This window comes from Paramisgurnus dabryanus, chromosome 10, assembly GCF_030506205.2.
Source record: "Paramisgurnus dabryanus chromosome 10, PD_genome_1.1, whole genome shotgun sequence".
In the NCBI taxonomy this organism is placed as follows: Eukaryota; Metazoa; Chordata; class Actinopteri; order Cypriniformes; family Cobitidae; genus Paramisgurnus; species Paramisgurnus dabryanus.
This window is the reverse complement of record NC_133346.1, coordinates 39,604,577-39,630,060: the sequence shown is the minus strand read 5'-3', so window position 1 is coordinate 39,630,060 and position 25,484 is coordinate 39,604,577. Positions and strand designations below refer to the sequence as shown.

The 25,484-nt window shown below is 39.6% G+C and overlaps 1 long non-coding RNA gene across 1 annotated transcript; it reads left to right on the top strand.

Moving 5' to 3' along the window:
• Nucleotides 1-268: 268 nt before the first annotated feature.
• On the top strand, nucleotides 269-2,402 carry LOC135718150 (uncharacterized). The gene is made up of 5 exons (XR_010520594.2): nucleotides 269-816; nucleotides 1,358-1,451; nucleotides 1,550-1,685; nucleotides 1,768-1,869; nucleotides 1,980-2,402. It is a non-coding gene; the product is annotated as an uncharacterized lncRNA (long non-coding RNA).
• Nucleotides 2,403-25,484: the final 23,082 nt, after the last annotated feature.

Here is a 25,484-nt window from a genome sequence, read left to right as displayed (position 1 = left end):
ATTTGGTGATGTAAATTAACTCGTTGTTGCAAGTTATAGAACCTATGGCAGCTTATGTAGAGTTATTTGTTGTAATTCTGTTGTAAACATTTGAAGAGCTTTGTGTTTGATACAATTTCTCATTTTCAATGCAAAATCTGAGAGGACTCAACTGACTCGGGTTAATGGTCACTAAGGACTCATGGTTCTCGAGTCATTTTAGGGATCGGGTTAAATGATCTGAGTTTCGGGTGACTCGCTCATCACTACCTATTATGGGATACACGTTTTTAAACATCCTTTTGTGTGTAAGTGTGCATTAGTACATGCTAACAATATTCAAAAAGTACATACCTCAAAGAAAACGATGACGCGAGTTATCGTCTCTAACGTTCGAGGACTACAAAAAACACTCGGATTGTAGGCAACAGTTTACTTCCTGGGATTAGTGACGTAGATAAGACCAACATTATCATAGTTCAGCCCTCTCTGCTTTGCTTGGGTACGCCCTCAAAGACGAGGGTGGGGAGCGCCGAGTCAGAAGAGAGCTAAAATGGCGGAGGTTGGGAGTCCCTGCTTTGACTCTGTTTGCAAACTCTTGTTTCATTGTTTAAGCGATTAAATCTCTCGAGTAGCCGCTGTCTCTTTAGATGCGAGGGCAAAATAGCACTTTATGGACTTCCACAGAGGACATCATGTTTAATACGGTTCCGGAAAAATCCAGTCAGAAGTTGTTCACGGAGTTTTCACAATAACTGCTTCTCATGAACCGAAGCTGGATTTGCGCGACGTCTCCTCTTGAAAGTTGGATTACTGTGCACTTCTGGATCACAGACTGTAAGTATTCATGTTTATTATTTGCCTTTTACTGTACATTACGTAACCGGTAACCGGAGATTAACATAATGTGCGTGTAGAGCTAAGCTTGCAAGCTAATTGTTTTGTGTTGTAATACTGTATTTCATAAACAACGTACCATATTTACACACGTGTATGTTGAATTATGCAGGCTTTCGTTTTTTTTATCGATGTTGGTTTAGACATGTTTACAAACTTGCTAAGTTGCTAAGATAAATACAAATACAAATGCCAGCTAAACTGTTACCGGTAAAATTTGTTCTCATGATCAAACTCAAGAAACTCTAAGTACAGATGATTTGTTTAAAGTTATATGTATTTTACTGTTGTATTTACTTGAAGCTTTCTTAGATTTTGAAACGAAGTAAACACGTAATGTGTGTTGCTAATGTTGGGCCATGTAATATGTAATACATTTACGTTTTAATGAATAGTCTAACGATTTATAGTCGTTGTACTCTATTGTTATAATATTTCTTTTTGACTGAATACATGTTTGTTTTATTTGTCTATATCCTAGATTCGCAGCTGTACACATCCTTCTACACTGTATGCAAACATGCAACATCATTACACACAGTACAAGGAGTCAGACTGGCATATGAGGAGCAAAGGTGTTTAACACATATTATGTATTTACCTAGTGAAACCACTACCAGTCTTAAATGTATAACTGATGATGACAAAGTTTTTTTTCTCTGCATAATAATAGGAACCCAGGCAGTAGCATCGTTTCACAATGTTTCCATCATCATCATCAGTGGATGCCTTTGCCGTCCGTAGCCTGAGATTTCAGATTTGCAGCAAAAAAAAAAAATGATTTTCTCATTTATTGGAATGCTGTGCAGGTATTTAAGTATTTTAGTAACTGTGTTAAATAAAGTAGTATTTACTTTTACAATAAATTAATTGCTTGTTTATATTTTACAGGTATTTGTACCTTGCAGCCATCCATTACAATGTCACCAAGCCGTAACAAAAGCAGGAGAGGGAAAGTACAAGGCTATGTTCCCAAAACACAAATGACATACCGTAAGCAGTAATGTTTTATTTCAAATACATTCATAATTAAAAACTTAATGTATGAAGCAGGGAAATAAATTATCAAAACAAAAGATTTATTGACTGCAATATTTCTACAGTTATGTGGAGGATGTGATCAGGCTTGTGTTTGATGAGGTATTTGAAGATAAGCTGAAGGAAACCCCGATTCCAATGGACCTCGCATCACAGTTTGAGAGACCTTCAAAGGAGGACGTGATTGCATGCCATCTTCAGTGCAGGGGTCGTCGAAAGCCAAAATTGTGACCGATCTGATCAGGAAGCTCCAAGCGTATCTGGAGAACAACACACGACAGGATGATAACCTTATAGTGTCGTCTTAGATAGCACCAGCTGACAAAGCTTTGATATGCCATTTATCTGAATAGATAGCTGTAAGAAATGAATTGAACAATTTTTGAAACAAGAGCACAATATGGTTACTAAAGTATGTTTATTTGTATATTGTTTAACATTTAAATATATATTTGTAATAAATAAAAAAAACTTTTGACTGACTATTATATTTTCTTTAAAGTTGCATCTTTTGTTCTTTTGGGTACTTTGTTACTATAATGATACTTTAGTGTTATTGGTTTAAAAATGTAATAAAACTTACTCTAGTCCTGCACCTCAAAGGCTTATAGTCCGTACAATAAATGTTCTGTGTGTAGGGATTTAGACAATTTGTGCAAAACCTGGATGATGAATCACGCAGGTAAGAGGCCCTGGAACATGTTGCATTCTCCTTAAAACCTAATAAGTAAAAACATAGCACTTATAAGTAAGCAGTTTTTCATAATAAACTTTACCATAGTGAAATAATGTAGAACATTCATTTCAATTAATACTTTCTTTGTGCTACATTTGGTGTTTCCATATAGTTTGCACAGTAATATAGTATGTAACAGTCTTTTATAATAAAGTTTACAATAGTAAAATAATGTTAATAAGTGAAATAGTTTTATAATCATTTCAACAAATACTTTCTATGTGCTACATTTGGTGTTTCCATATAGTTTGCACAGTAATATAGTATGTAAGCGGTCTTTTATAATAAAGTTTACTATAGTAAAATAATGTTAATAAGTGAAATAGTTTTATAATCATTTAAAATAAAACCTTCTATGTGCTACATTTGGTGTTTCCATATAGTTTGCAAAGTAATGTAGTACGTTATAATTACCTTTTGGATGTCTTTGCAACACATTTTCGTCTTCGTTTAGCATTCTGGCAGAGCTAAGGACACCTAAAAAAGTTAAATCCAATCGCGTTCATTGACGGAGATCGTTTACATCGTAACGGCCGTCTGAACTCTCTGGATCGAGCTTGAAGTGGTAAGGCAGTACAGACACCATCGTTTATAGAGAAATATAGCGCTTTTTTACGTTGCCTGTGACTCTCAGTCAGAACCGGAAAATCCACGCGTAGTCAGGGGCGTAACCTTTCAAACACACGCCGAACCCAGTTGACCAATAACAGTTGAGTAGTCATCTGACCAATCCGAATACACTAGACATTTTGGGAGGCGGAGACAGGAACTAAACGGAGCGTTTTCCAGACATGCAGAAATCGGTGAGGTATGTAAGCAATTTATAAGACTCACAGTGCATTAGTTCAAGTTTTAATAACATGTATGTACTATGGGATATTACAATAACGTGCTAACGTGCTAATTTATTAGCATAATTGGTGCTCTTTAACACTTTAAAAAATATATTTTTATTTTTTATAGGGCCAGCAGAGAAGGCCCTGCTGGTCCTGACGGCCCACCACTGGTATTTGGCCACATGCTCTCATCAACATCACACCTTATTGTCTTTTGCTATGCACTTTGGATAGAAATGCTAAGCATGCCTTATTGATCCCTGTCAATCTTCAGCTAAAATGTCTCGGCAACCAGCCTCCATTGCATTCTGGATGGATATTTGATCATGTTGATGATCAAAGACTTTCCACCTGCAGGCTGGGAAAATTTCATCAATGGGATTGAGGATGGCATGTGAATGATGGAATTCTAAGTTGTCCCATGCAATGAGAAATCCCCTAACAATCACAAATGTTTCCTCCCATTTGTTCCCTTTCTGCTTCTGCTATGATAGTCTATGATGGTGGCTGTTATTTCATCAATGACAACAGCTTTCCTTTGAACTGCTCCATGCATGCTTACTCCTGTTCCTCTCCTTCTCCCTTGTCTTGGTCCTACTAATCCTCTACATTAACTTGTTCTCTCGCTAGTCCAACTCTCCCTCATCCAGACATTTACTTTATTTTTCTGCTGCTTTGTGTTGTTCTGTATAGTTTTGTATTGGGTTTCTTTTTATTGTACATGGCCATGTAATGGAAAGACACTGGATATCACCTATTATAAAATATTTAAAATATAGTAAATATTATCAGATATTTGTTTTCCCAAGCCATGTTACGATCTGGCTCATGGAAAAGAGATGCGCAGACTGATTCAGGACAAGATACGAGCAGAGGTGGAGAAAGAACGCTACACTAAAATGGCCAGGATGTCCACACAAGGAGCGTGGACCAGGTGGGAACATGTAGATCCACGCAGAATAACCTGGGCAGAGCTCTGGTAAGCAGAGCCATTTCGGATCAAGTTTCTTGTCCAATCCGTCTATGACGTCCTCCCAAGCCCAGCTAACCTGCACACCTGGGGTCTGGCAGACACTCCTGAGTGCAAGCTGTGCCACAAGAAGGGCACACTGGGGCACATGTTGAGCAGGTGCTCAAAAGCGCTAGGGGAGGGGCGGTACCGCTGGCACCATGACCAGGTGACCACCATGACCAAGTCTTTGGGGGACTCTATCTGCACAGCGATGCAACTCAGAAAGACCCAGGCAGCCCCCAAACAAATAATCACCTTCATTAGAACTGGGCAGAAGGAACAACACCACCGGCCTAGCTCTTGACAGCTTCAAGTCAACCTTGGAAGACAGCTTAAGTTCCCAAGAAACATCTCAGCCACTTCTCTCCGCCCAGACATGGTGCTAACATCTGAGTCTACCAAGCAAGTGGTTATCCTGGAACTAACTGTCCCTTGGGAAGACCGTATTGAATAGGCCCACAAGCGCAAGAAGGTTAAGTACGCAGAGCTCAGCTCGGAGTGCCGGAGCAACGGCTGGAAAGCCCGCTGCGAGCCAGTCGAGGTCAGGTGCCGAGGCTTCGCTGGCCGCTCACTGCTGCAAACCCTTAAACACCTTGGAGTGAAAGGACTGCAATTGAAAAAAGCCACCAAAAACATCTTAGAGGCCGCAGAGAGGGCTTCTCTGTGGCTGTGGATCTGTGGAGCAACATACCACTTGGACACAAGTCGGGGACTGATCCCCCGGCTGGGTCGCCCGGGTGAGGGTGTATGAAGATTAAAAACCCGAAACACCCTTTGACCCCGGGTTCTTCACTGATGATGTGTCCAAGTAGCACCAGAAGGTGTATTCAAATTCTAGGCTACTGTAAGCTGCTGTTAGTGCAGAAGTAGAGGCTCTATTTTGTATTCAAAGTTTTGTATTCCAATAATCTAACCACTTCTTGATACCTGGATAACGTTGACCTCTCTGAAAGCATTCTGCTAATGAACTCTGCCTCGAACCAGAAGATGGGGTCGTCTCTGTGTTACCTCCTCTGCTCGCTTCAGTTGCACTTTGTCATGCTCTGCAGGGTGTTTTGCTTTAAGATATTTAGTCAAATTTGTGGTATTACCATAGTGGCGTAATTTTTTTTTTTTTTAAACGTCACACGAGGCTTCATCAGTATTTACTGGAGTAAAATAACTCCAAATTATGCTTCTTTTTCAAACACAGGGCCGGCGTCAAGGGGGGGCATTCACGGGCTGTGACCCCCCCAAACAGGTTGTTGTGCCCCCCTACAAAGTTTTTTATTAATTAAATCTATATCAAGAATAATTAAAATAAATTAAACATTGAATGTTTCATGACTTGTAATGTAGTCAAATGATGAAAATATAGCTGATATATGTTTTCTTTAATTAAAATAGACCAGTTTCTCTGATTGAATGTATTGCCGCATCTCATGCTTCTTACGTCTTTAGCATATTTGTGCCTTGATACTAGCAACGTGTATTTTCGCGGCATTTTATGGATCGTGTTAAATCTGGATATTAGAACATTTAGAACGAACCAGCACCGCCTGCTCCATCTGACTTCATGCAAACACAAGCCATGTTTCCATCCACATGTTTTTATCCGAATTAAGTGATATTGAATGAAAAATGCCTTATGGAAACAGTAAAATTCGATTGAATTTCATAAATATCGACTTAAAATAAATACGTTCGGTCTCATTGGATTTTATCTTGATCGATATACGGCTTATGCGATAAAAGCTGATGGAAACGTTATTTGCCGGATAAATAATGAAATGCAATTAAGTTTTAGATCATTTTATGGTTGCAACCCGCCACAAAACGAAGAAGAAGAAGGTTTAGGTCATTTCCGCCCAGTATTTCCGCTCTGTTTGCACAAATGGCGGGTGTCAACAAAGACAGATGTAAGTGGACAAACGAGGAGACGAGATACTTTTTAAATTTAATTTACGAGAGAAATATAACAGCTATTTTAGATAGCAAAAATGTAAGAAATGCCATAATTTATCAGGAACTCGCAAAGGAAATGTCCAACAATGGTTACGACAAGCCGTGGGACGTCCTCCGGAGTAAATGGAAGGCGCTCAAACAGCGATACATGTTTAAAAAAAGACAGTTATCTCGCAGCGGTGCCGGAGGGAAAATAAAAGGCAAGTTTCGACCTTTTTGATGAGATGGATCAGATCCTCGGCCAAAGACCAATCGTAGCTTCCTTGGCTTCTAATCTTAACAGCTCAGGTAAGATATCACGTTATCGTGTTACTTTAAGGAACGTGTTAAGCTTTGATCCGAACTGTACATCATTTTAAGTGTGTCTTGTTCATTTCAGCCGAGACTTCAATTACTGATGATAAGAGCAATGATGAGGAAGAGGTGGGAGAGGTTACAGAGTCCGTTACAGGTATGAAGATTATTTTCCACTTAAATTCATGTTTCAAGGGTTAGTGAATAAATCCCACATGAATATGGGGCTTTACATTATGTATGGTTATGGTTGCTCAAATTGTTTTACCATATAAATGAATGCATAAACTGCACATTATGTATCCTTCTGTATCCTGACTTGAGTTAGAAAAAAAGGTTGAGTGATGCCAACGTGTCTGCAACCACGGAAGCACTAGACAAATCCTTGCCCATTGAAGAACTTGCCACACAGAGTAACCCACCAAGATTATGGCAACGCCAGTCAAAGAGAGACCAAAGAAAGAATGATGCCGTGTAGATGAGATCCTTCTACATGTCCTTTCTCGATCAACAACGTGTGCAGGCAGCACAAGATCAAAAATCATTGGAGTCCATCACCACGGTCATTTCACAGGCTGTTCAGTGTCTTGAGCGGTGTGCCAATACTGCCGAGAGGCATGCAGAAGCCACTCAAGTCATTGCTGGCATGAGCCAACAACAAAATAGGGTCAATTACAATACATTTCAAGGCCAACACCGATTTAACTACCACCCCGCTCCACATCCACCCACTCCCCAACCACCCACATCTGATTCTGCACACTCACCTCCTCACATGGAATCTAGCTTGCCATTCACTGCTTATCTTAACTTATCGTAGCGTAAGTTGTTAAAGGTGGAGTTAATAATTCTGGACAATGCTTGTTGTCAAAATCTCCTCACGATCCGCTATCAGAGCCAAGGCTATGTATTAACGCTGGACTTTTTTCAGCACACACAAACGGACAGGTAGTGGATAATGAGGTGATATTCTCTGATTTTAACCAAAAGTTATTTTGACAACAAGCTTTCTCCAGAACTGACACCACCTTTTTAAAGGCCAAATCATTGGGTGAGGGGAATAAAGTTCCAGAATTTGTTACTGATTTACTGATTTGTTACTGTTTTGTTTATGTGTATCTTAAAATGGCACAATTTTTTTATATTTAACTAAAATGGCACTTTGGATGTAACTGAAAGTTTTATTCAGTTGTATTTTTAAATGGCACTTTTAGTGTGTTTGTACAGCAGGGTAGGGGAATGTTGTAAGTACTTTGAATGTTGTAAACCTGAAACACACTTTTAAGAGAGTTATGAGAGCTAGGAGAAAAGTTGTTGACTTTGTTTAGTATTTTAAAATACAGAACAATTATTCGAGCATTGAGTGTTTTCTTTTGAATTGTACAATGTGGATTCGTTTACATTATATATTTGTTTATTTTTCCAATGGAAACACTGTACTGAAAATGCACTGTTAAGATTTTGTTGCCATATGTGTGTTCATATGCCATTCTGTGCCAGCTTCCTGATAAAAAACATGAAATAAAGCTGAAAGACTAGTTTGTTAGCAAAGAGATTCCCTTGCATTTTTTGTTGTTATAAGCTCCTATGCTATGCTGTTTTTGAATATGTGCTTTACTAGGCCGGGCAACTTGTTGCATTATTGTCTAAAGCACAATCACTACTGTATACAAATTATATAGCTATAAAATGAGAGTGCCCCCAAGAGAGAAAATACAAAAAAAATTTGGAGGGAATACATATCATACAAATCTAAACATATATAAAGCATTTCTTTTCTGAGAATGTATAGCCTGCTGTTGTACTACTGGCGGACTTTAATTGCCACATATCTAAGTAGAGCTTGGCGGATAGCTGCTGCCTCTGCGTTTGGTGGACCTTCATTTTGGTGACGAGGTGGTTGTGGTAAGTTTTGATGGTGCTGCTCAGGGCCCGGTTGTAAAAACCTTTGCCTCTCCTTTTCGCACAAGTTGTGCAATACACAACATGCAACCACAATGGTCGGCATGAACTTGTGGTCAATATCAGACCGTTTTGGCCAGCACACGCCATCTACCCTTGAACCGTCCAAATGTGTGTTTCAACTTTCACACGTGACCCATTCAAGTGAAGGTTAAACACCTCTTCTTCCTCTGAGAGATTAGTGCCAGAAAATCCCTTCATCAACCATGGGAGGAGAGGGTAGGCTGGATCTCCAGCTAACAGGAGGGGCACCTGGACACCTTCCATTTCGATTGTGTTTTGGGGATGTCTCTCAGGGAATCTATAATAGTATCTAGCACAATAATTAACAACTCTGCAGCTAATTGTTATGATGATACTTCTGGTACTCGTACGTCAATGTGGAAATGAAACGTAATATATGAACTGCATTTTCATTCAATCGGAGACTGATTAAGTGTACCATCTACCAAGGTAAACAGACGCAATTGTACAGGTCAGAAGTAGTGAAGACTGCCGTGTCATGCGCACTACCGGGAGTGCCGACACAAATGTCCCTTATAATGCAACGATCGTCTACCACAGCCTGTAGTATGATTGATGGCCAGCCCTTTCTATTTACAAAATCCCTGTAGCCTTCAGCAGGGGATCTAATCGGGACGTGAGTTTATTGCGCCATACACCTGTGGCACAAGGTGCGCTCTGGAGTTACGCAGCGAGATATCATGCGCCTCATCCACTCCAGGCAGTTATATATACCTTCGCATCATCCTCATTTGTATGGCATTGCACACGGCGTAAACACATCAGTGCACGGTGGTTTTGCTGACTCCAAATGTTTCGCCTACAACTCTGTACTCTGTGCATGTAGCCAGTTTGTAGAGTGCAATGGCGATACGCTTCTCGGTTGGAACCGGAGGGCAATAGCTTGCAACATCTGGGGAAAGGGACGGGCCAATAAAATTACACAACAGGTCAAATGTTGTCTTGGTCATCCGAAAATGCTTTAACCAAAGGGTTTCCGTGAAGTGTGTTGGACTTTAAGGCGTCCATTGCGTGTAATTTAGAGGAAAGGCACAAGATACGAATATCTAAGTTCAAATATTTATTGATCAGATTGAAAAAGTTTAACAGCGCTGGGTCCTCTCAAGTAGCGAACAACCAGCTCAGGAAGTAACATGCTTATTTATAAAATATGTGACGTCGATGTTTCTTCAGAAAATCTCCACCCACAAAGGCCGTTCCCCTCGTCCATCTGACTCCATCACCACACCCAATTTTAGCCTGTAGGCAAAGATGGACACACATAGACAAAGAAAAAACAATCTGTTCTCCTCTCATCCCTGGGAGCCCTGCAGTTCTTCTCCAGTACTCCTCCACTTTGAATAGCATGTTATAATGCTTTCTTAGAAACAAATCATTAATAAAACATTCATTTATAAAAAACATAAGCTGTAAGATGAAAGTGATTATTATGTAAAACATATTTCAATATCATGACATCATTTCATTATTTGTAAAATTGGTTATATGAATATGGCACACATTAAATTCTTTAGATAGATAAACACATATTAAATCTTTTACTGCAATACTACCTCTAAGCAAACACTTTAATTATTATTAAAAACCATCTGTTAGGAAAGAAACACACACACACACACACACACACACACACACACACACACACACACACACACACACACACAGGAGATTCTGTTCTTCAAGGTTGAGCTGCCCTGCCCCCATTAAGTTATTCTGTATGCAACCTTCATTTCATTGGTTAATACACATTTATCAAAGACAACATCTTATATTTACTACATCAATTATTCAATGATTAATACTGATTAAGTAAGAAATACATTGCATATTTTATCCTGTGAACATTAAGGCATTAGTTAATGACATAGTCGCCTGTTTGCTTTCCCCCTCAGGCCTCTCTCTTATCTTGATCAATGCCAGGCGTAAATTCCTAAATTCCTCCTTGCAGCACACACACAAAAACTGGTAACTCTCCACTCTCAAACATAAACACCTCATTTCTACATAATAGCTCAGTGCATATATGAAACACACAATGTTTATAGAATAAAATGATCAATTAAAGAAATATAAAAATGGAACAAAATCAATTTCCACAGTCCTTATTTGGACATCTTTGTAACTTTAACACTTTTAGCAATTAGCAAGATTAATAAAACAACATAAAAATCCCACAATTGTCTCTGAACCACGATCTTCCAGAACTGTTTGGAGCGCTGTCGTTCCCACACCACAGGCCGCCTGCGTTGTCGTCGGGCATTTACGTGCATCTGCATCATCATAGCTATTTGTTGATAGCGTCGTTGTTTTCTTCTTATTATAGCTTGATATGTCGCTATCAGCTGGCACATAAGCACTATTATACCTTGTTCGCAAATGTTTGCTTGAATGTTGTGCGATTCTGTGCGAAAATGGATGGAAACACGTTCAAATTAAATTAATTAAATTAAAGAAATTAATTCGATATACCAATTTGATCGCAAAACAGCATGTGACGTCATTACGCACAGGTTTTTATTCGATTTAAAGCCGTTGGATGGAAACACACTTTTACCAGCTTTATTCGCATGAGTTTTTTTTACCGAACTTCAGATAGTTAGATTGACAAGAGGATGGAAACTTAGCTACAGACTGGCTCAAACTCAGAGATTAGAGGTCGAGGTGGAATTTTCTAATCTACAGGACACTGTTTTAAGGAAGTTTAATGTTTGTACACACCCAGTGGTGGGCCGTCAGGACCAGCAGGGCCTTCTCAGCTGGCCCTATAAAAAATATATATTTTTTTAAAGTGTTAAATGTTTTTCTTTAGTATGCTATTTATTTATTTTCATTGGTCCGCCAAATTCGTTAGTTTTGTTAAGGTTGAACAGGAGTACCCTCAAAAATTCACATAAAAATCAGCTTATTCAGCTGGGGCCAGCTCTACAGATACTGCTAGGCTTGTGTTGAAGGACAATACATCTGATTTGTTACAATCATTAGTGACAGAAAAATCAACCAATCAAATTTTGATGTTTATTGACAGCACGTCCTCCGGGTCTAGCGACGTGCCCAGCGCTGCCCCTAACGTCTGTCGTCAATTTCCAACGGAAGCGGGAAATTCAATTATTATTAAAGAAAATGACATCCGCTATTGCAGATACACGCGATCTTGTTGCCCCAGCACAAGAAGTTATTTTGTTGGCCGTGTTTACTTTTTAATACGAGTAAAGGGACATGGAATGATTCTAGTGTTAATAAAACACTAGATGTGTTGTCCTTATAAGAAAGATGTCTCAATTTAACACTTTCTTTTTAAGAGTGTATGTAAAATACGGGACAAATCGCGTCTCGTATTGATTTGATACGCGTCATTTTGCCTGTAAATACGGGACGATTCCGTGTTTCACGGGACGGGTGGCATTGCCACCTTCCATGCACACTAACGTTGGTTGAAAGTTATACAGGAGGTTGTATATGATGAACAAGCAGTTACTCTTCAGGTGCTTTGAGGCTAGCAAGTGCAAAGGTAGAAACTAGATCACTACTCACTAAATAAGGAGTGAATCAAAACATTCATTTGGCATTTGCAAGTTTACCTAGCATGATGGCTAATTAGCGATTAGCAAGCTAATAATATAATACACATTCATTAATGAATAAGAGTACCATTTCATTTTTTAATGTTTAATCTTCATTGCTGTGAACTTGCTCAGCCAGCTATCCATCGAGTTGTGTGTCATCATCTTACTCAAACATTAGAGTGTCCGTGCTCAACTAAAAGCAGAGACTGCATATATCTAGGTGAACCGAACAACGTGTAATGATTCAGTTCGATTCCCAAGACAAGATGATGCTTAACCGACTGGCCAATAGGAACGTGGCCCCGCCCATGACACAATTTTCACAGAGAAAGCAAAATCCTGACACGAGAGCAAGAAATTGCACCGAGAGCAAAGAAAAGCGTTTTGATAGAAACACTTTTTTTTTAGAGAAAATTTTTTCACACTAATAGCAAAAAACATATACTTGAGAGTTTTGTTTTCTCAGAAATAATTTTACAAATTTCAAATTTATATTTTTTATGTTCTATCATGAGAAAATACTTTCTCTCAAAACTTTTTTTTAGTCTCAAATATTATTATTTTTTGCTATTGGTATGAAAACTTTTTCTCTCAAATATTCTTTTTTTCTCATGAAATGCTTCTTTGCTATCAGTGTGATAACTTTTCTTTCAAATAGTTTTATTTCTCTCAGATCATTTAATTTATCGCATGTAATAAAGACGCATATCTCGCTTCATATGGCGCCGGCTCTGGATAAACAATAGAAGCAATTATAGCAACACAAGAACAGCAATACATAAGTGCACTGGAAATTGTCTCTTCAAGTCCAACACAGTATAGATGAGGTTAGTAATTTTTTTTTAAAGAAATGTATAGATAAAGGAAAAATAGAGAAAGATAGTAAGTCCTTTATTAGGAAGTGAGATAATGGCGGAAGAGATGGGTTTTTAGCAGAGTCTTAAAGACAGCTACAGAGTCAGCAGATCGTGTCAAGACCGGCAGATCATTCCAAAGTTGTGGAACAGCTTTCTTAAACCTGCCTGCCTGCGCTGACGGAGTGTTCTGCTAGACTGTGGTGGTGGACAGTGAGTGAACATTGCATAGTACCCCACGGTTTGGTTTAGTTTGGGTCGGGTTAGCTTACTTTTGGGAGCATTTCCATTGGGTGCAGTATGTAGTACCCTATACTTTTTTTCGTACCACCTCGGTTGGGGTTCCAAGCGACCCGAGCTGATACCAAACGTGACGCGAAAACACTATAGGTCACTGATTGGTCTGAGAGAAGCGTCATCGCTATAATGTAAATATTAGCTTTAGCTTACTGCTAGCTTGCGCTGTCTCAAGCAAACATGTTGTTATCTGTGTTCTGCTATAAGTTTCCAAACACCCTTTTAGCGATGAAAAAAAATCCACAGGTTGAGAATCCGGGACACCATAACAGTTTTTTCCAGACTTGCAGTTTGTGGCGGCACATTCGCGACGTGCACGTCCGCATTATATTTGCTTAAATGCAACTTGAATGAGGCTCGGCGAAGCGCCGTCGACTGACGCCACGGGTCGGGTGTTTGAACAGAAACTGTCAAGTGAGACAGAGGTAGTTATAAACGCGGTGTGCAAACATCTATTTGTGGTGGCCAATTTTAATTTTGTGGCAGACTGAGAAATAAATGAATGTATGGGAATGTACAACAACGCTCTCACTTGTATGATGTCACAGTAGGCAGCGTAAATATAACGGCACGCCTATAATCCCTCCCACTCCGAAGTGATACTAAACTCGATGGAAAAGCTAACCACGCCAGAGTGATGTGAGCTGACCCGACCCAAACTAAACAAAACCGTGGGGTACTATGCAATGGAAAAGCGCCATTAGACTCATTGTTGGGGGTTGAGTGAGTGAGGACCCATGTGGGTCGCTCATACTGGGCTGTCTGTTCATTTATTTTACGCAACCTTATCTCTTACTGCTGAGGGTACATTTCTTCAAAGTGTCTGTTTAGTTTCGAAATGGCGTTTAATGTTCCCACTTTTGACAACCGCAACAGACTGCGAGCAAATGAGGAAGAATAGATGCATATTTTTCCACCCACCTCGAAAAAGTTTTCATCCAAGGGGCAACCTTCCGATCTCTCTGATGAAGCCAATGCGGAAGTGACTTAAACTGCAATTCATCGACTGGCCGCTTCTGGCTGGCTTCCAAAGGGAGTCAGTTCCCTTAGACCACCATGTTAAAAATGCCTAACTTTACAGTAGAAAATAATACGTTTACAGCCTGGTACAAACATTGTTTTTGGTCTGTATAGCTACCGTATTTTTCGGTCTATAAGCCAGGGTTTTTTTCACATCTTGACTGGTGCTTTGTCTTACAATCAGGTGCGCCTTGTAAGTCAGTATGAATTAATTTTGACATTTATGAGGCAAGAGACAACATTACGGTCTATAGCCGCGAGAGTCTGCCATATGCTGCCTGCTTCTGTAATTATGTAAATCAATGGATTTAGTAACGTGGAATGACGAGCATGCGAACTTCACGCTAGATGGCTTGTTCGGTTAATTTAACCTATTCAACCTTTCTGATAAGTTCTGTATGCTATGGTTTATCATTTAAATAACTGATAATATTACTTTTAACGTACAGACATCTATTCAGCCTGCTGTTCTGTCCGCTATTGTTTTTTTGGCCAGTTTTTTGCCGTTATTCAATAGTGAGGTTAGGAGAGGACAGGAACGTACAGGGAGGAGAAAGGGGTATGGGATCGGCAAATGACCATGAGCCGGGAATCGAACTCGGGTCGCAGAAAGTGCGAAAGCACCACATGTCGGAGCGCTGCCCACTACACCATCGGCTCCGACCTGTCCGCTATTGTTTAATTGAATAACTTGCCTCTCCAGATAAAATGTCTGTTCTTTGGCTTGGATTTTGTGAAATAATTTTCTAAATAAACGCAACGTATAGTCCACTCTGACTTGTATATGTTATTTCGTCTTAATGACGCATTTTTGAATGATGCGGCTTAAACTCCGGTGCGGTTTATAGTCCGGAAAGTACGGTAATTTTGCCTTTAATGACAACTGTGAGGGGGGTAAATTTTTTTGTAACTCATTAGTTTAAATTATATTAAGCCTTAAACTTCTGAATAATTAAGGGCGTGGCCACTTGAGTGAGGGGTGAACAGCCACTGCTGTCACTGAAATCGAGCTAGGCGGGCGTGGTTTCAACAACCAGACACCTCAGCTTCACCCATGTCCCGCCTTTTTACCCATTTTCGGTTTTCCGCGGTGATGCACGACCAAGATGGCAACGGCAGGCAACTTTAAGCTTCAAAAACGATCTTCACAACCAATGGGTGACATCACAGATACTACGTCCATATCATTGCGTCAAAAGGCTTTGCGGTCCAGTTCCCCATTTGGTGACCCCTGATATAGGGAATGTGGAGGTCTCGTCACGCTGTGTTGCATTATGGGTGCTCCGCCATATTTACAGGATCGCGCCCTATCACGCTGTATTTGTGTTTGTGTGTTGGAGTTTATGTTTGGATTTTCTGTCGAGATTTTAATAATAGTCGATATGTTTGGTCAGTCCTGCTCGATCAAGAACTGCCATTGCAGGTCACACGGTCATTCAGGGATGAAACTGAACAACGAAATACGTTTTTCAGTTTTTACTTTTCAAAACATCCCTGCATCAGCGAGAGTGCAAGCAAGGTAAGTTAGCAATGGCCGAGTAAGTTAACATCAATTTCTCGTCAAACTCTTTGCTTTATATCCTTAAGTCATGAACTGGTACATGTTGTACAAGCAAACAATTACATTTGTTAAAGTCAGAGAATTGTTTCGAAACACATTATAAATCTAGGAAAGAGCGGGGCACAAAGTCTCGATGGCTTTGACTTTGGTTCTATCATTCAAAAAATATTTTAAGTTAGGTGAATAATTTATTACACAATCAACACACGCATCTGATGAATTCCGGTCAGTTTTATTATAAAAGTTCATAAAACATTCATCCTTCTGACTAATAACATAACAGGGTATATGCAGGAATCATAGAGATTAATTTACTACCTTTTACTACCTTTTTTACCACCTCAAAAATATTATTTACTACCAACACGACATCAAGCAGCAGCCCGTTTTTTGGGGGGTGTTGGAGGGGTATGCAAAGCACCACTTACTATAAGGTATAAGTGTCACAACCATCATACATCATACCTGTCAAGTATCCCGTTATGGCCGGGAAAGTCCCGTATTTTACCCTTCTTTCCTGCCGTCCTCCCGTATTAGTATTTTCCCGTAAATCTCCCGTATTTTAACCTCCGTAATTTCGCACGTAAAGGTTGTGATCTATAAAAAAGATCCTAAAGATTGCTAAAGATCCACTGATTCCGCTAATCCACTTCGTGTTTTCCCGCCAGCTCCGCAGCATCTCTGTGTGCACTCTCTGCCTGGAGAGCGAAGACGACAGTTTCTGTCTGAAGTTTGTTGCATTAACAGATAGATTTATTACATTATATCAGTTGTTAAACCGCAGAATTAGTAATTTGGAAGTTTGTTTATGTATTTCTTCCGGTAAGGATTTGCTGTCGGTGTTCTAAAAGTGCTAACAACTTAGCAAGCAAACAACAACAAAATATCCACATTCTTACTATTATTGCTTGTCTAATGGATTTAATGTTCCTGATCAGATCTAAGTTAATATAAACACTAAATTTGCTGTTGTTGGCACACTTTGTAGGCAAAAAATACAAAAAACACCAATGCCTTCACAAAGTAAAGACAGAGAACGAAAGGGAGGCTGCTATAAGCAGTTCAACATTGCAGACATGGATTCAAAGCTCCATCAAGCCAGCAGGTAACTCATATTGAATATTTCTTTTCACACTGTAATTCTTGTTATTATATTTCCCATTATAATCACTTGTCTAAGTTGATGCTAGTAATATAACACATCATATTTATAATACTTTATTAAAACCATACTAATAGTACCACCCCCCTTAGTGCCCTTTTTGGTTTGGGACACTGCCCCATCTAGTATTTTCATTTTATTAATGACTGTTCTCATTACAAAGAAAAGTGAATGGTTTATAAATAATTTTGGCATTAAGGTATAAAGCAAAAGAAGTTAAAATAAGGCTTTTCAACCTACGGCCAGTGGGTTTTGTACAGATGCAAATTTGTGTGTATAGTATGTACAGTATGAGTGTGACTTATGAAATGTAGTTTTTCCCAGAGCTGTGTGTTTCACTAGTTTTCTTGCTATTAAATTAGTTTGTTTAGTTAATTTTAACACAATTTCAGCACACTGAGGATGAAAAAATATTATCCGGCCCTCATATTGTGGCGTTTTTTACCATCCGGCCCTCAGCCTAAAATGAGTTTGACACCCCTGATGGAACACAATTTTGTGTTGTCATTTAGGCTATAGCTGTCAGGCACAAGAAAACAGAAGAGATCCCAATGCAGTAAACAGAAGGTTTTATTAACAATAACGTGGGTAAACAGACAATAGCGCGTCTGGGCATAAAGCCACACCAGGGCAGACGGCTGAGGCGGGGAGCACACACAAGCACCGGGGAGGAGAGCCACACACGTTCGGGCTCCGGCCAGGCAGCGAACGGTGGGAGAGAGTATATGTGGGGACCAGCCACAAAAGGCCAGGAACAGGGAGACAAAACCGGCTACAGGCACTCGAGGCAGATGGGAAGATGAGATCCTGCGGCAGGCAGCGAGAGAGAGAGCGTTAGTGGTGCTGAAGGGAGAAGCCGTGCAGCTTCAGTGCTGAAGGACCCTCCCGCTGGACAGCGGCTATGCCGTGGGGAGTGTGTGCTGCTGCAAGCCGGGCAGCACATGTGCTGTAGGACCCTCCTGCTGGACAGCGGCTATGCCGCGGCAAGGGTGCGCTGCTGTAAGCACAAAAACAGTCAATAGAACAGGCAGGCAGTTAAGCAGGCAGGTGGAGGGCCGTTTCAGAGAGCCGTCGAATAGTCAAAATCCACAGCAAAAACTCCCAGATAACAGACAGCACAGACTGGGGTAGGGAAGATTAAGTCACTAAACTGGAAACAGAGACAGGAACAAAATCCACAGCAAAAACTCCCGGATAACAGACAGCACAGACTGGGGTAGGGAAGATTAAGTCACTAAACTGGAAACAGAGACAGGAACAAAATCCACAGCAAAAACTCCCGGGTAGCAGAGAGCACAAACTGGAATGGGGGAGAAATTAAATCAATAAACTGGAAACAGGGACAGGAACAAAATCCACAGCAAAACTCCCGGGTAGCAGAGAGCACAAACTGGGATGGGGAGATATTAAATCAAAAACTGGAAACAAGGACAGGACAGAACTGGTAGCTAGCAGAGCTAGTGATTTGGCGAGTACACACAAAGTGACAGACAAGTATATAGACAAGGTGACAGGCGAGTATATCGACAAACGGACTTGCAAAGACACACTAGACACACAGGGATTAAATACACAGATCAGACGAGAGGATAACAAGCAACAGGTGAGGAAGACGAGAGGCGGCAATCACACTGAACAGGAACACCTGTGAGGGAAGCACACGTGAACCTGTAAAACACATACAAGCACAAGACAACCACAGTACCAACAAGACAAAACCATAAATATATATATATATTATATACACATACATACATGCAGAAAACAGAACACTAGACTTAAACAAGACATAAAAACAAAGACTGGAAAATGCAAGGGAGCGGGGAAAAATAACACACAATGACAAGAGAATACAAGGGAGCGGGGAAAAGTCACAAGACACGGGAAAAACGTGGTCTGATATGACAATACCAAAACCACGTTCTCCCACACAAAACATTGTACTGTCAGGACCCTGCCATACACAACTAGATATAATTACCAAACCAGATTATGGCAGAGTCCTCACAATAGCACCAGTTTTAAAATGTAAGGGATACTGGAGCTTGTTTTGGTTGGTAGGACTGCTCGCGGTGGGCGCTGGAAAATTTCCTTTATTTTCAAATCTAAAACTTGACAGGTATGTCATACATATTAGGTACACTAATGTTTAACTCATTCACCGCCTGCCTTTTTGAGAAAAGTTGCCCACCTGCATTTTTGTGATTTTAACAAAAGTTTCACAAAATTCCTTGCAGGAAAAATTATCTTCTATAAATATATAAACATACAAATTATATCAAATTAAAGAACACACCTTCTGCTTTCAAACAAACAAAAAACAAACAAACAAACAAAATGGGGAAAAAACGTTTCATTATATATTTACTTTTTCCACTTAATTTAACCACTGAAATATGGATATTTCTCTTCAAAAATACAACATTTTGAGCAAAAAGCTTAAAAAATTGCGTTTTTGTAAAGGAATTTATGTTAGAGATCAGACTCAGAATGACTATCAAACATAAAGGCAGTTAAAATAAATCATTAAATCTTTTTAACTTCCGTTTTTGATAAATTCAGTTTGGCGCCATCTAGTGGATAAAAGCAGTATTACACTTTCACTTTGAAATTCGTCCAGAAAGGCATATTCATTAGTTAAATATTAACTCATAATTGACGACATAACTCGTCAATGGCGGTGAATGAGTTAATTGTAATCATTAAGTATTATCGTTGTCAATTATGTTTTTTTTTTGTAGTGTCGAGTTGAGTTTCAGCCCTTGAGTTAACCATAGCTCTTAGCCCAGGGGTGCAAACTCATCAGGGGGGAAAAGTTGACATAGACACAAGCGTTTATTCATACATACATACATACATACATATAAAATATATCACAGTTTATATATCAATTACAATTTTTATTTACTACATCCGCCATGTTGCTACATCACGTGACATACATCGTCATCACGTCATGTCATTCCAGCGCGAAAACAGCCGCATGCCTCTTCTTCTTCGTTAGATAACTCCTCTGCCAGGGCATCATGGGATAGTGAAGTGTCCATTGTATGCACACTGCAAAATCTAACCGGAAGTAGTAGGTCATCCGTGTACTTTTTGCATACTGTTTTTAGAATACTATGTATTCGGACATACTTCTCGCCTCACCTACTGCATTTCGCGTACTATATAGTATGAAGTAGGCGGTTTCGGACGCAGCATACGAGTTAAGTGTGTGCCCTCAGCACCGACTGCTTAAACTGCTATATCAACTCCGACTCACTCAGGTCCTGTTAGCACTGTATATATTTTTTAACTATGCTGGATGAAGTTAAAACATGGAGACACAAATATATTAAGCAAATTTTTTGTTACTATCAAGTCAAATAGCCTCTGTGCACAAGCGAAGTGACGAACTTCCGCTGTCGCCTGAAGTCGGCATATTTGTTTCCGGTGTACTTGCGCGTCGCCCAAAATGCCTGTTTTTACTCGATGTCTCCAGGATCTTCCGAAAATACGCGTCAGCGATGTTCATCGCATTGTTGATGCCTGGTCCCCTGCTCCGACAAGCAAGAGGGACAAGGGCTTTAAACTCTACATATCGAGTTATTTGCACAACTACGAGGGTAAGTATTTTAATCGTATGTGGTGTGACAGCAGATAGCGGCTAAGCTAGTTAGCGATGTGTTCATTTTTATTGTAACGTTAGTACAGAAGCTTGTTTTTCCTAATTTAAACCCAGACTGATCGTTATTTTTTGTGATAATTGTAAAATCAATTGTATTAACTTGCTTTCCTCTCAGTTTCTAATAAAGATCAGAGCACAGGTGAAGTCACTGTCAGGGCACTGTGCTACAGGTCCATGAAGAAAGCAGAGAAACCTCACAGTTTGAGTGTATGGTGCAGCTAACTTTAGATAAGACAGCAGTTATAGGCTTGTTAATTTAGTAGCCCGGTGTTCGTGATGTTCCTGGGGATTTAGCAAAGGTAATTCATGTTTATTATAACTCTTGAGTACGTAGTGAAACAATTGGCTAAAATTGACAGGTAAGTGTACCTTGCAGGTCCCCATTCGGGTTACTGTATGCGTTCTTGTTCATGTTATAGGCAAGGCAAGGCAAGGCAAGTTTATTTGTATAGCACATTTCATACACAGAGGTCATTCAAAGTGCTTTACACAGAAATGAGAAAACAATATATAAAAAAGAAAAAGAAAATGTAAAAATAAGATTTACACGATAAGATCACAATAAAGACAAAGATACATGAGAATTTAAAATAACAATTAAAGAAAATAAATGTGATTTTAATAATACAGTGTAAATTGTTAAAAAGAATAAAACAGGAGTGAAAGTGACTTGAGTTAAAGGTGCAGTCAGTATGAAGCAGCACAGTGCTCATTCAGTAAATGCAGAGTTAAACAGATGTGTTTTTAATCTAGATTTAAAAGTGTTTACTGTTGAAGCACATCTGATCTCTTCTGGAAGTTGATTCCAGCTAGAGGTGGCATAAAAGCTAAATGCTGACGCACCTTGTTTTGAGTGAACCCTTGGTATTTCTAACTGACCTGATCCTAATGATCTGAGTAATCTGTTAGGTTTATATTCAGTTAGCATATCTGTCATGTATTTGGGTCCTAAGCCATGAAGTGATTTATAAACGAGTAACAATACTTTAAAGTCTATTCTAAATGTGACAGGAAGCCAGTGTAAGGACCTGAGGACTGGAGTGATGTGCTCAGATCTTTTGGTTCTGGTCAGAATTCTGGCAGCAGCGTTCTGTATGAGCTGCAGCTGCCTAATGGTCTTTTTGGGGATCCCAGTAAGGAGTCCATTGCAGTAATCCACCCTGCTGGTGATGAAAGCATGAACAAGTTTCTCTTAGTCCTGTCTTGAGACAAAACATCTAATTCTGGCAATATTTCTGAGATGGTAGTAAGCTGATTTGCTTATCGCTTTCACGTGACTACTGAAATTAAGGTCAGACTCTAAAATTACACCAAGATTTTTGACTTTATTTTGTGTCTTTAGACCCCTAGAGTCAAGGTATGTGTAAACTTTGAGAGTTTCATCTTTATTTCCAAATACAATGACTTCGGTTTTGTCTTTGTTTAACTGGAGGAAGTTTTGACGCATCCAACAGTGAATTTCATCAATGCATTTACATAGAGAGTCAATGGGGCTGCAGTCATTGGGTGACAGGGCTAAGTATATCTGGGTGTCATCTGCATAGCTGTGGTAAGCAATTTGGTTCTTTTTCATTATTTGACCAAGTGGGAGCATATACAAATTAAACAGAAGCGGTGCAAGAATTGAACCCTGTGGGACTCCACATGTCATGGATGTCCACTCAGATTTATGGTTACCTATGTTCACATAGTAACCTCTTCCTTGTAGGTATGTTTTACACCATTTGAGAACCATCCCAGAGAGCCCTACCCAGTTTTCCAGTCTATGTAAGAGTATGGTGTGATCTACTGTGTCAAAGGCAGCACTAAGATCTAGTAGCACCAGCACTGATATTTTACCTGAATCAGAGTTTAAGCGAATATCATTTATTATCTTTATGAGCACTGTCTCTGTGCTGTGATGCTGACGGAAACCAGATTGAAAGTTGTCCAGATAGCCATTTGAGTTTAAGAATTTGTTCAGCTGATTGAAAACAACCTTTTCAACGATCTTGCTTATAAACGGAAGATTTGAGATAGGTCTGTAGTTGCTAAGTATGGTTTTGTCTAGGTTACTCTTTTTTAGGAGAGGCTTAACAACTGCTGTTTTTAATGACTCTGGAAAAGTGCCTGTGATCAGAGAGGTGTTTACTATTTTTAGGAGGTCAGTTTCTAAGCAGTTAAGCACCTTTTTGAGAAAAGATGTGGGGAGAGTGTCAAGGCTGCAAGTTGATGCTTTAAGATGTTGTACTGTTTCTTCCAAGGTTTTTATATCAATTATGTCAAATTCTGAGAGAATGGTTAATTTCTGAGGTTGTTGCAATGCAGTGGCGGAGCTAGACTTTTAAAACAGGGGTGGCAAAGGGGTGGCGAGGTATTATTTTGGGGGGTCAATATACAAAGTGTTCAAGTACACTGTATATAGATTAAATTAAAGTTGTTTATTTTCCAAAATGTACACAATTATATATGTATTAAGTATACAGCAAAAATAGAACAACTGGGATCTGTTTGGACCTGATCTGCACCTGACTTTTGCTTCTTTAGAAAGAAGTTGGTAATATCGTCCCTATAGTTACACACCTCATGAAGAAACCAAAATTTTGAACAATTTGCTTGTTATTATTTACCATAAGTACACCGTTACTAATAATACAAATATTAAAATAATACACTACGACAAAATCTGAGTATATTGAGGTCTAGCCTATTTGACAACATAAGGAAAATTGCTTACAGACATCTAGACATGTTATGTTAAGGGAGGAGGGAACTAGTTTCCGTTAACTTTAATGTACTTATGTAAATAGACTTCTGTCCCTCACATTAAGCTATGGAATGGCTTCAGATGACTTTGTGAAATTATAATCCAACCCTCTCAGACCCAAGTCACCCAAACTGACGTTTAAAAAGCGGGAGGCGCCGAAAAGCGCGCTGTTTACATCCCTGTACTATATCCACGGTCGTTTTATTAAGTTCAATATGCTGCATTACACGTGACAATATGAATAAGCCTACCCGATTGTTGCTGAACATTTGCTAACGACAAGTTTTATTGTTTTAAGCATCTTCACGCAGGCGTGACAGTATTAGTCAGTTTCACAAGACTAGTAATGCTCATTGAAGTATTAATGCTAAGCACTACAGTGCAATGTCTTCCTTACTTCCCGTTAAAACAGTACTTCGTTTAATTTAATACCAATAAAAGCCGTACATACCAGCAAATAGCTCTTCATCGATCATGTGCGTGTTGGCGCGTTATGTTTTGGAGTACGAAGGAGCTGAGTGTCAGCTTAACCAATAGGCTTGTTCGACGTCATGCGGCGCCGCGAGAATAGACAGCTGCATTACGTCAAAGTACCGCGAGAGTGATTCGCGAAATCATACGGAGGAGTTTGCTTTTAAATCGCTCTCGCGGAACTTTGACATCATCCGGCAGTCGGTTCTTGCGGCGCCGCATGAAGTCGAACAAGCGTAATGAAAAGATAGCAGCAACACCACGCTTGTGCGTGCTGCGTAGGATGCATTCACGTCCGCTGGGAGATTTGAGAAATGTTCGTAAAAATCAAACAAAGTAATGTTTTCAGCGGGGTGGCAACAGGGGTGGCAAGGACTTCGTCTGGGGTGGCAATTGCCACCCCAAATAGCCCTCTGGCTCCGCCACTGTTGCAATGATATCTGACTGACCACAGTACAATTTGAGGTCGTATTGATTGCCATTCTGATATTACTGATCTTCTCAGAGAAAAACTTAGCAAACTCATTGCATTTGTTGTCAGAGAGCATTTCACTAGGAACTTGATTTGGGGGGTTTGTTAGTCTCTCTACAGTAGCAAAAAGAGTGCGAGTGTGGTTTATGTTGTTATTTATAATATTGGAGAAGAAGGTCTGTCTAGCTGTGCCTAGTTCTACATTGAAAGCACGAAGACTATCCTTATAGATGCTATAATGTACTTCAAGTTTTGTTTTCCGCCACATACGTTCAGCTTTTCTGCATGTTCTTTTCATGTGCTGTACTGCTGTTGTGTTTCTCCAGGGTGCTTTACGTCTGCCAGTGATCACCCTGACCTTTACTGGAGCTATATCATCAATAGCATCTTTAACTTTTATGTTAAAGTTTTCAAGGAGAACATCAACAGAGTCTGCGGATATGTTTGGCAACATTGACATAGCATTCATAAATACCTCACTGGTGTTCTCATTTATGAACCTTTTTTTGATATAGACAAATCTAGCATCAGTGGCAGGACAGATCAATAAATCAAAGTAAACACAGAAATGGTCAGATAGCGCTTCATCCTTGATTACAGTGGATGAAATGTGTAGGACCTTGCACGTGCTGGGTCAAATCAAAAGTGTTTAAAACATTTAACAGTTCAATCGCAGTATTGTTTTCTGAATTGTCTATATGAATATTGAAATCTCCAGCAATAACAAAATAATCAAATTCAGAGGAAATTGTTGATAAAAGTTCTGTGAATTCATCAACAAATGCTGAGGTGTATTTGGGAGGTCTATAAATAATTGTAAACAGAATGCGTGGTGTACCTTTTAGAGCAATACACAAATATTCAAAAGACTGGTAATCACTTATTATAACCCGGTGTTCCTTGTTCCTGGGGACTTGGCTAAGGTTAATCATGTGTAATGTAACTC